This window comes from Rutilus rutilus (genome assembly GCF_951802725.1).
Source record: "Rutilus rutilus genome assembly, chromosome: 1".
NCBI classification, from domain to species: domain Eukaryota; kingdom Metazoa; phylum Chordata; class Actinopteri; order Cypriniformes; family Leuciscidae; genus Rutilus; species Rutilus rutilus.
Window position 1 is genome coordinate 24,180,023 of NC_140209.1, and position 11,106 is coordinate 24,191,128.

Here is an 11,106-nt window from a genome sequence, read left to right on the forward strand (position 1 = left end):
GATTTTGTGCGCACTCATTTTTTCTTCATTTTGAAAATATGTTTTATTTGGTCTTGTTAATATGGAGAAAAACTTTAAATAAATAAAATGTACCTTTTAAATCTATTACTTCTCCAAGCGAAATTTCATATTCATAAATGTCCTAATCATATCACATTATTCATTTTTTTCCTTAAAGAATTTCACCAATACCTTAAAACGCTCTTTGTATCGAAGAATGCCAATGCAAGGAAAACAGGACTGAGGAGTAACAGGAGGACTGAGGAGGAAGAGGAGGAGCACTGAGGAGTAACAGGAGGAGGACTGAGGAGGAAGAGGAGGAGCACTGAGGAGTAACAGGAGGAGGACTGAGGAGGAACACCAGGAGGACTGAGGAGGAACAGCAGGAGCACTGAGGAGTAACAGGAGGAGGACTGAGGAGGAAGAGGAGGAGCACTGAGGAGGAAGAGGAGGAGCACTGAGGAGTAACAGGAGGAGGACTGAGGAGAAACACCAGGAGGACTGAGGAGTAACAGGAGGAGGAAGAGCAGGAGCACTGAGGAGTAACAGGAGGAGGACTGAGGAGGTACACCAGGAGGACTGAGGAGGAACAGGAGGAGGACTGAGGAGGAACAGCAGGAGCACTGAGGAGTAACAGGAGGAGGACTGAGGAGGAAGAGGAGGAGCACTGAGGAGGAAGAGGAGGAGCACTGAGGAGTAACAGGAGGAGGACTGAGGAGGAACACCAGGAGGACTGAGGAGGAACACCAGGAGGACTGAGGAGGAATAGGAGGAGGACTGAGGAGTAACAGGAGGAGGACTGTTTAAAAGGTTTACAACAATAGGTTTGCATCAAACGTCAAAAAACACTTTCATTTTTGAACATTAATTATCATCTCTCAGTTAGTAAATATGGCCTTTAATATATCTGTGATTAAGTGTTCAGTAGTAGTTTTTCTTGATTAGAAAATAAGCCACTTTACATCTTACTGATACTGATTCATCATGAGAAATGACAAAACAATCTGTAGATGTGTGAGTTAATTAGTGACACGACACAGTTTTCCTGTTGTTTCATTTTCTAATCCAATCATGGCGTAGAGAGTCTGAGTGAATGTGGCCTGGACTCTGTGGATGAGGCTCATTGTGTCTGAGACGCTGTAGAAGGACAAAATCCCTGCGCTGTGATCCACATACACTCCTATTCTACTGCTGGGCACTACAGGGAGAACAGTCTCAATGTTATTGTGACAGAATGAACAGTAGTCTGGAGAACAGTACAAACCCCACGACTGATTGTTTAGTCCAGCTGCACTTTCAGGACCTTCTCCCTTCCTGCTGATGCTCTTATACGCCACTGATATATCCACTCCCAACCTCCCATCTCCACTCCACTCCACCTCCCAGTAACAGCGTCCAGTCACACTCTCCACACACAATCAAATCTGTCTGGATGATCAGGATACGGCTGATACGTGTCAGCGAAAGTGATCACTGTGTTTCCCTCAGACAGACGGAGACCATGATTCACTGAGTTCAGATCCAGAGTCAACAGACGGAAATCTGATGACGATAAATGCATAATTGTTTATTGCTTGCATGCAAAGATCAATCTGAATGAATCCAATCCACATTCTGAAAGTTTGTAAACACAGGTTTCGTACAGGTTCTGTAAAATGAAATTCCAGGACTTTCAAGGACTCATTTTTTCAAGGACTACAATCAGAGATATCACCAAACAATATCTTTATCTTTCAAATTCTAAAAAAGGTAAAGGGGTCATGATATGGTTTTTGTTTTTGTTTTATTATGTTCCCTTAGGTGCAATTATAGTATTACTATAGTTTTTTGGAATATTATATATATATTTTTTTTTTTTTTTTTGAGTGATTTATGACCTTTTCCCACCCTGTTTCTCATCCTCTGATTCGAACAGTCTATTTTGGGGGTGTTTCCCCTTTAAGAGTTCAGTTTTAACACCCACTGTTATGATTGGCTAACGTCATTGGCTAAAAGTAGTTTTACGATGAAATACATTATGCCTCGTTTCCACTGAGCAGTACGGTACGGTACGGGACAGTACGGTAGCCTACGGTTCGGGTCTGTTAACCATGATCTGGCTAGCGTTTCCACTGCCAACAGTACCCTTACTTGATAGGCGTGGTGTTTCGATCAACGTCATTTTCGCGAGAAGAAGAACATATAAACTACAATGGATGACATGCAGCAGATCTTATTCTTGCTCCTCGACATGTTTGTCACAAGAAGACAAGCGCCGACATTAGGCTTTTCTCAATATCAAGTACGCAAAGTTTGTACTTGCCATGTGCGACTCCTACATGCAAATGGTACAGCGCGTTCTTAAAAGCGTCGCTGATACACCGATGTATCACAAAAAATGGAGATGACAAAATGCAAAATTGAATGAGAATTGAATGTGAAATCTCAACCTTATTTTTAAAGTTTGTGGATGGAAAGTGTGTTAATGTGCTGCGTTTGACCAACTAGAACAAAATTAAAAATTGCTCCACTGGCAAATTTTTCTATTTATTTTGTGAAAATTTGCATGAAACAAGTGAAAATTTGCATGAAACAAGTGAAAATTGTCTAAATACAAGTTACTTTTTAGTGTATGAGATTATTTTGAATAGAAAATAGACATTTGACTAGAAATATCATAAATATTCTTGGTAAAATTGAGTTTTTGCAGTGCATTGTTATTGGGCAAATGAAAAAACTTGGATTTTGTGGTGTAGAGCGTACTCAATACATTATAAAAATAATAATCAATCGCTTCTTTTTTTGGATAGAGTTCCAGAAGAGAGTTCTTCAGCTCCTTGTCGAAATCAAGGATACAATTCATGTTGCCACCTCATCTGCTGGAAAAAGTTATGAAGTGAAGCCGGCAAAGACTGAAGAAGAGCTTGAAGCTTTAGAGAATCGCTTGAAGGACAAGAATGAGGGAGCAGAACTGGTAAGTTTTAAATAATTAATCTTGTAAAGTGCTGGCAAAGTTTCATTATGACAATTGGCTTGTTCACTTTGGTGACCACTACAAACTCCTCGTCCTCATCATGTGCCTGCTTTGTGGAGGTCTGGACTCTACTGACCACTTTTTCTGGTTATAATTTTAATTTCTTGTTTCTTGTTCTTTTCAGAGTAAACATCTGAAGACGTTGGGAGGCGTTGATGCTGCAGACCATGTGAAGAAGTCAATGGCTGCGTAAGTAACTTTATGTTCCTTTTTTGCATTAGTTTACAGTGATGTTCCCTGTCATATACTGTCATGCAGTAATATTATACATAATATTATATATAGTACTCAATTCTGGGCTCTAGACTAACTTCTCTACCGGCAGCACTGGTTACTACCAACTGCCTTTTGTTGCTTGCCCAAGCACATGATTATCAATGACCTTGCACATTGATCAAAACTAATTTATATACTTGAAACATTGGCAATTCCACAAAAGTTGATATTTGCAAAATATTTTAATTTGAGAGGTTAACGTTTGCTAATACTGATCTGTTTCCCCCCTCATCAGATGCTGTCTTGAGCTCATTTGATACAACTACAACAAAAGTAGACGAATACATGGCCAAATACTTGAAATATGCACCAGAGAGGATAGGTGGCGGTGGCAGAAAGAAGTAACAAGAAGGGAAGATTTAGCCAGCCGTGTTCAATGTTGCCCAATGTTTGGGCCGTTTTTCTAAAGGTTAAAGTTCGACACATGTGTAAAATGATGTTGTGTGAAATGTTGGCACACTTGCAGCCATGCAATAAAGCATGTTTCTTACGTCAGTGAAATGTCTTTATTAATCTTCTTCCTGGTCTTGCTTTGACCAATTGGCTTCTTCCTAGCTGACTGTGCGTGTCCGCAAACTTAGTGTTTATGTATCCATTTCAAGGTGTTTAGTGTTATTGTTGAACACATCAATACTTTAGTGAAAACAGTTTTAACAAAACCTATGTTGAAAAGCAGGACTTTACAGTGACGTTGAAATTTCAACGTTGATTGGATTTGCAAAAACTGAACCAAAATCAATATTGATTCAATGTTGGCAAATTCACCTATGTTGAGAAACGTGACGTTGTAATGACGTTGCTATTTCAACGTTGATTAGATTTGCAAAATCTAAACTAAAATCAATATTGATTCAACGTTGGCAAATTCACCTATGTTGAGAAACGTGACGTTGGAATGACGTTGCTACTTCAACGTTGATTAGATTGACGTTGGAATGACGTTGCTATTTCAACGTTGATTAGATTGACGTTGGAATGACGTTGCTATTTCAACGTTGATTAGATTTGCAAAATCTAAACAAAATCCAACGGTTATCCAACACTGACACCTGACGTTGATTCAACGCTGACTCTACGTTAAAATGCCAGCTGGGATATTCCAGGCAATATATGCTTTTTCACAAATGTTGCAATAAACATCAGTGATAATCTTGTAATAAAAAATGACAAGAAACCATATTCCTTTTTGTAAAATTTCAGTTTTATCAATAATAGCCTATATAAAAGTTTAAGTAAAGTACAAGAAGCTAATAAAGCAAACAATGCAGTCAAATATCCAAATGCAGCGCTCTAGTCTAACATTACAAGTAGTTAAACACAAATAACGTTAATATAAAACTAAACTTAGCCCTCAGCCAAAACGATTGACAGGGAACTCATTATATATTCACGAGACCAAAGATCGCCCGTTAGGTCTACACAAAACGAATTATATCTTATGTTTAACCACTACCGTCGGAGTCCGCGACGAACGCCGAGGAAAGGCTCATCCAGCCGGGAAACATGAGCGCCGAGCGCCCGCTGAACGCATGGATCTCACAACCGGGAAAAAAAAAAATCATCTTTATAAATAAACCACAGATTTGAGCTTTAAACAACTACATTCTCGCCTGAAAAACTCTTAAAATTACATTTCGTGATACAGTAACAGTAGTATTATATTAAACTGTATATTAAAAAATGGCGCTTCTTATGTTGTCATTCCTCTTGTAGCACGCGCAAGTGACGATTCTCTGTCAACCAATCAATGTCCTGCAGTGAGTCTAGCTCCACCTTTTAGTACCGTTCCACTGTGCTAGGTACCCCAATGGAAGGGTACCTAAAAAGTGGCACGGTACGGTTCGGCATTTGGTACCATTCACAACTTTTGATAGTGGAAACGCAAATAAATGCGTACCGTTCCGTACCGTACCGTACCGTACCGTACCGCTCAGTGGAAACGAGGCATTACTTACAGTTTGCGGCGTCGTTGTTGGGCCCAGAATAGTTGGCACGGCCTGATCTTTAAGCAAAAGTTTTTTTACTGCGATTTGTTCTCAAAACAGTCCTCCTTGTAATGTAGAGAACACGGGCTTAAATTAACACTGCCGTGAATGAGGCGTCGCGCAAAAACTGCATCCATTTTCCCCTGACGTCTGGATCGTTCGGCAGCGTATTCAAATATTTTGTGTCCACAGCCAGGAACAGCACATCTGTGTCATCGCTATATTCTTGTAAACAGACCCACTTACTGCACATCGACTGAACACCTGTGGGCCTGACAATGCGATGATGTGAAATGAGGCGAAGTTGTCTTCTTCTTCTTCTTCTTTTTTGTTTATTGGCGGGTGGCATCTAACATCTAGGTGCATTTCCGCCACCTACTATGCTGGAGTGTGAGTCGGAGTAAGATCATAATAAAAAAAAAAAAAAAAAAAAAAAAAGAATTCCGTTCAATAAACCACTTTGTTTTAAAAACTCAATCACCAACTTATATTTACTTTCTTCACCATCTAACAAATTCTTTACATTTATCCCTCCCCCTCCTATGTTTTTTAATTTCTCCCTGAGTTTTCTTCTATTTTGAGGCGAAGTTGTCTTGCGCTGGAGGCGGTCATATGCAAACGACTGGTACGTCACTTCGTACCGTGACGTCACTTCTTACCATGGATCCCCAACGAGCTGTAATTAGAGCTTGATTAAATAAATGCTTCGTTTATAATGGGGAGGACGTCTTAACCTATGAAACTTGCAGGAAGTTGTAATGGTACAAAGACCTCTTATATACCAAAAGATCAAGGCAAATTTGGTTTCTCATGTCATGACCCCTTTAAACAGATTAACAAAAATAAACCAATAAAACAAAATGGTACAAATGAAGAGCAGCACAAGAAATGCCTGTGTTAACTTTAACCAAGGATAATATGACAAAGATATCCATTTCCTTATTCAAACGGATTTTTTCTCCAATGAATATATGATTGACCTGAAGAATGAAAACTGTATCATATACTTGGATATTTATATGAGCAATATCACACACATAGCCATGCGAAATGGCTCTATATCTATACAGATGGTAGTGTTCATTTTGCGTGAAAAGATTGTTTTATCAATCAAATTAAACACTAATTTCACATGTATTGTCTTTCAATAATTCAAACACTTTTCAAGTACCTCTTCATAAATATGGCTGTTTTTAAGGGTTTTCCAGGACTTAAATTTCAAAACGTACCTCAAGCTCTTTGAGCACCTTCTACGGACCCTGTAAACATTCGTAAACGTTGCAATCTGATTCACACATTAGTGTACATGAACAAAATGTCAACATATGTGTGTTGGTCTCCATGTTCAGAAACTGAAGCAGAAACTCTTCCGTCCGTCTGAGCCATCAATGTGATTATAAGCAAATTATGAGAGATACTTAGCCGACGAAACCCCAATCCATTTCCACCCATAGAATGTCATATAGGGCAGCAATTAAGAACTATTTTTGTAATTGATTAATCAGATATAAACACATTATTTCACATCATGCAAATGAAAGGCTCTTTAAAAGGCAACATAATATGTTTCCTGCTAATGTTACACTGTAAAAAGTGAACATGGATCTAAGTTGGATTACTAGAACTATTTGAGTCTATTTATTTAGTATTTCTGCTTTCCTAATCGTAATTGATTATTGTACATTCATTCAACTTGAGCACATGGAAATTCACAGACACTCAAATATCTCGCTTTCACCCAAAGTATAATTTCCCTTTAAAGGGATCTCCGCGTCAGACGTTTTTTTCTGACGTCATGACGCACGAGCCTGATTTCAACTTCTGTTCCTCAACTGACAACCGCCATTTTCTTTTTCTCTCCGGACTCGGATGAAAAAGGTAGGTTGGAAGTTTATTTTAATTAATATACTCGAAAATGATACTTTTGGACGTGTGTTTTAGTTGTTTATGAGTTAACTAATGTTGTTTGTGAACATGAATACTAACGGAATCGTAATTAACCGAATTTTTGAACGTACGTTTGCGATATAGCGTTACTGAACATGTTCTAGGCTAACTTATGTAACGTTATACAATATGTTGCATTTACTCGTTTGTTTTATAAAAATGTGTTCAGTTTGGATCTTGGTAGTGTGTGTATAAAATTATTTTTTTTAAATTGATGCCTCCTTAACCGTCTGTGCCGCGCGAGATATGGGAAATGCTTTGGGCGGGAAGTGCTCGGGTAGTGGGATAAAATGCTTGAGTTTGATTTCCTGCAGTAAAATATTGAGTATGCTTTTAAAGTAATGTTTGTCTGTTCCTTTATTTGTTTTTGAAAACGTTTGCTAGCTCTGATTTATTCATCGATAAATGTTTTCGCCCAGAAATATGATGATGATGAAAGTCATTGTGTGCTTCTCAATCCGCTCCCTAGTTAAAGGGATAGTTCGCCCAAAAATGATATTTAAGCCATGATTTACTCACCCTCAAGCCGTTCGAGATGCATAGGTCAATCTTTTTTCTGACGAACACATTTTCAGTTATTTTAGAAAATGTCTTAGATCTTTCAGTGGTTATAATGTGAAGCAATGGGGTCCAGCTGCTCCAAGTCGCAAATTGTGCATGCATCCTTCACAAAAATAATCCATCCGGCTCCAGGGGGATAAACGAAGGCCTTCTGAGGGTAATCCGTGCGGTTTTGTCGTAAAAATATACATATTTAAAACTTTATAAACGAAAATAACTGGCTTCCGGTGGCGGTCGGCGCGCGTTCATGGAGATGGAAGCGTCGTGACGTAGAACGAGCGTGACAGCGCAGCCAGAGAGCAGAGCAAAACAAAACTCTACCAGAGCCCGTCTACGGAGAGCCTGCCCACTCCCTATTAAGTCCTATTGTACCGAATTTTGGTTGTAGTACCACCAGAGTTCCACTGGGGGCGCTCGCCATGAGTGCAAAATGAATGGGAGTCAATGGGGCTAGACGGCTAAATTTGTCTCTTTCACCCGATTGCCGTTGAGAAATCTCAGATGTGATTGTAGATTTTGCAAGTTCAACATGGGTTTTAGGTCGAAAGTTGAATGAACGAGTACTTATGTCGTTTTGATTTCTTACAGGTTGAGTTGTTGTTGCCCATAACACGCTAGCATTCTGCTAATGACGTCAGCATTCTGACGTCATTGACATTTTGAAAGACTTTTTTAAAGCAAATAAGTGACTCTAAAAAATCTAACACCCAGCAATGTGTAATTTCTTTGCATCTCCTTTCGAATACAACATTCAAATTACTAGACAAAAAATTATATCCTGAGAAAAGTGGATTTTGAGGGGTATACCGCCATTGACCTCCATTCATTCTGCACTCGTCCTGTGAGCGCCCTCATATGGAATCGGAGTGGAACTGCAACCAGTTCAGAAGCCGGAAGTGTAGTGAGAGTGAAACTTCTCGCCATATTAGACATTCTCTGACTCTACGTTCATTCTACGTCTTTTTTTTTTAAAATTTTTTTTTAATTAGAATTCAATTAACAAACACACAAACATCACAGTTCGTAAACAAATAGTACACAAAAAATAACTATATATATATATATATATATACAGATACAAAACAGAGCCATCAAATACAAATTAATATTAAACAATAATAATAAAAAAAATATATAATAATAATTACATAAAATATATATATATATATATAAAAAAATAATAATAATAAAAAAAAAAAATAACAAAAAAACAGACTTACAAACTTTATTATTTGTAAAAATAAAAGTATTTTTATATTTTCAATTGAAAAGTTTGGAATATATATCAGTTGCTGACATAGCTTTCTTATTTTTTACCAATTTAAGAGACTCAAAATATATTTCAGTTTCAGTTTGGAAGAATTTAAAGCATGGTCTTGATTTAGAAAATTTAGCTTTATGAATATGAAACTTACCTAATAAAATAAAAATATTTACAATATTACATAAACTTCTATCTCTACAATCAAAATATGTAATAATCTGTTTCCCTTCAAGTGTTATTGAATGTTTTGTTTTCAAAGCCAGATAACTTTCAACACTTTTCCAAAATGTCATGCAAAATGAACAACTATAAAAAAGATGAGTTAACGATTCTTGTTCTGTGTTGCAGAAACTACAAAGTAGGGCTGGGCGATTTAAATCGCGATATTGTTATGCGCATCTCATCAGTAAAGCCGGTTCCTTGATTAGTAGTAAATCGCCATCACCTGCTTTCAGATGGAGCAACATTTACTACAAAGAGCCGTAGTTAACTGACAAGCTGAGCCAAATCGCATCAATATCGCGGACGTATCGCCAGCGATATTTAATGCGATATGGCTCAGCTTGTCAGTTAACTACGGCTCTTTGTACACAGCAAAACCTCCAGTGTTAAATTAACACTCCTGGTAGTGTATGAGTCCACACTCAAGAGTGTTTAAGTTAATGAGATAACTAAGTGATTAATTTAGTGATGATTGAGCATTATTGAAGACACCTGATGTTAACAAGTAGAATCGCTGAAGGAGAAAATCGCAAATTGTAAGTTACCGTTATTGTGATGGGTAGTTGCTTTAGTTGGGCTCTGACCCTTTTATGTGTACTTTAGATTTTCTTTGGCGGTTGTATCTGAGTTAAAACGACCAGTTGAACAAAGAATAAAAAGTGATCTGATGGTGATGGTTATATTATGACAATCATCATTTGAACTAAATCGCTGAACTCATTAAAATCCTTCTCTCTGCCTTTGATTTATGTTGTTGGTTACAGCATAACTGTGAATCTGAATAAATGGCCAGAATTTTTGTTATAATATTAAAGATTTCTTAAAAGTTGTTTAAAAAATCATTCTTTTAGGCACACACAGATGTCAAAATTCAGTCTATGCATCTCAACAATGGTGAGGAGCAGAATATTCAATTAGGAAAATTAAATTACATAGACAATTCAGATCATAATTTATTCATACCGCAATGCATGATGGGAGCCATTAATGAGTTGTGATTGGTGGCAGCCACTGCAACATGCTTTATTATTGTCACCATTGTTGAGATTCACAGGCTGATTATTGATGTCTGTGTTTTAAATGATTATGTTTGAACGTCTTTTTGATCAGAACAATGTTTATTTAATATTTTGAATATAAGTAAAGTCCTGATAATCATAGGCTGAAGAATCACTAAACTGCTGCTAACAAGTTAAACCAATCTATCTTAATATGTTTCATTTTTCAGATCACAGCATGATTATGTCAAAACATAACCAACACTAAAAGATAACATTTTACTTTGTTCATTTAACTGTTATAAACCAATAACAGCAGACAAACAAGAGTAAATATTAAAGTAAACATATAATGGTCTAGAGCCCAACTAAAGCAAACACCCATCACCTTAATGGTAACTTACAATTTGTGATTTTCTTCTTCCGTGATTCTGCTTGTTAACATCAGTGTCTTCAATAATGCTCAATCATCACTAAATTAATCACTTAATTATCTCATCAGCCCTAAATGCCGCTCCATCTGAAAGCAGGTGATGGCGATTTACTACTAATCAAGGAACCGGCTTTACTGATGAGACGCGCATAACATGTGATGCGATATATCGCCCATCCCTACTGGGGACACATTATCGTCAAAATAAAAGTCCTGCTGTTATGAGGACATAAAAGTTTGCGATCTCTAAGACTCGCTTGAAAAGTCGACCGTGGACCGTGGATTATTGATTACAACAATAAAACAAAATGAATAACATACTACCCGTATGAACCTCAAAAATAATCAATGAGTTAAGCCACTATATGATGATCATATTCATATCATCAATCAGCTTACAGCATCTG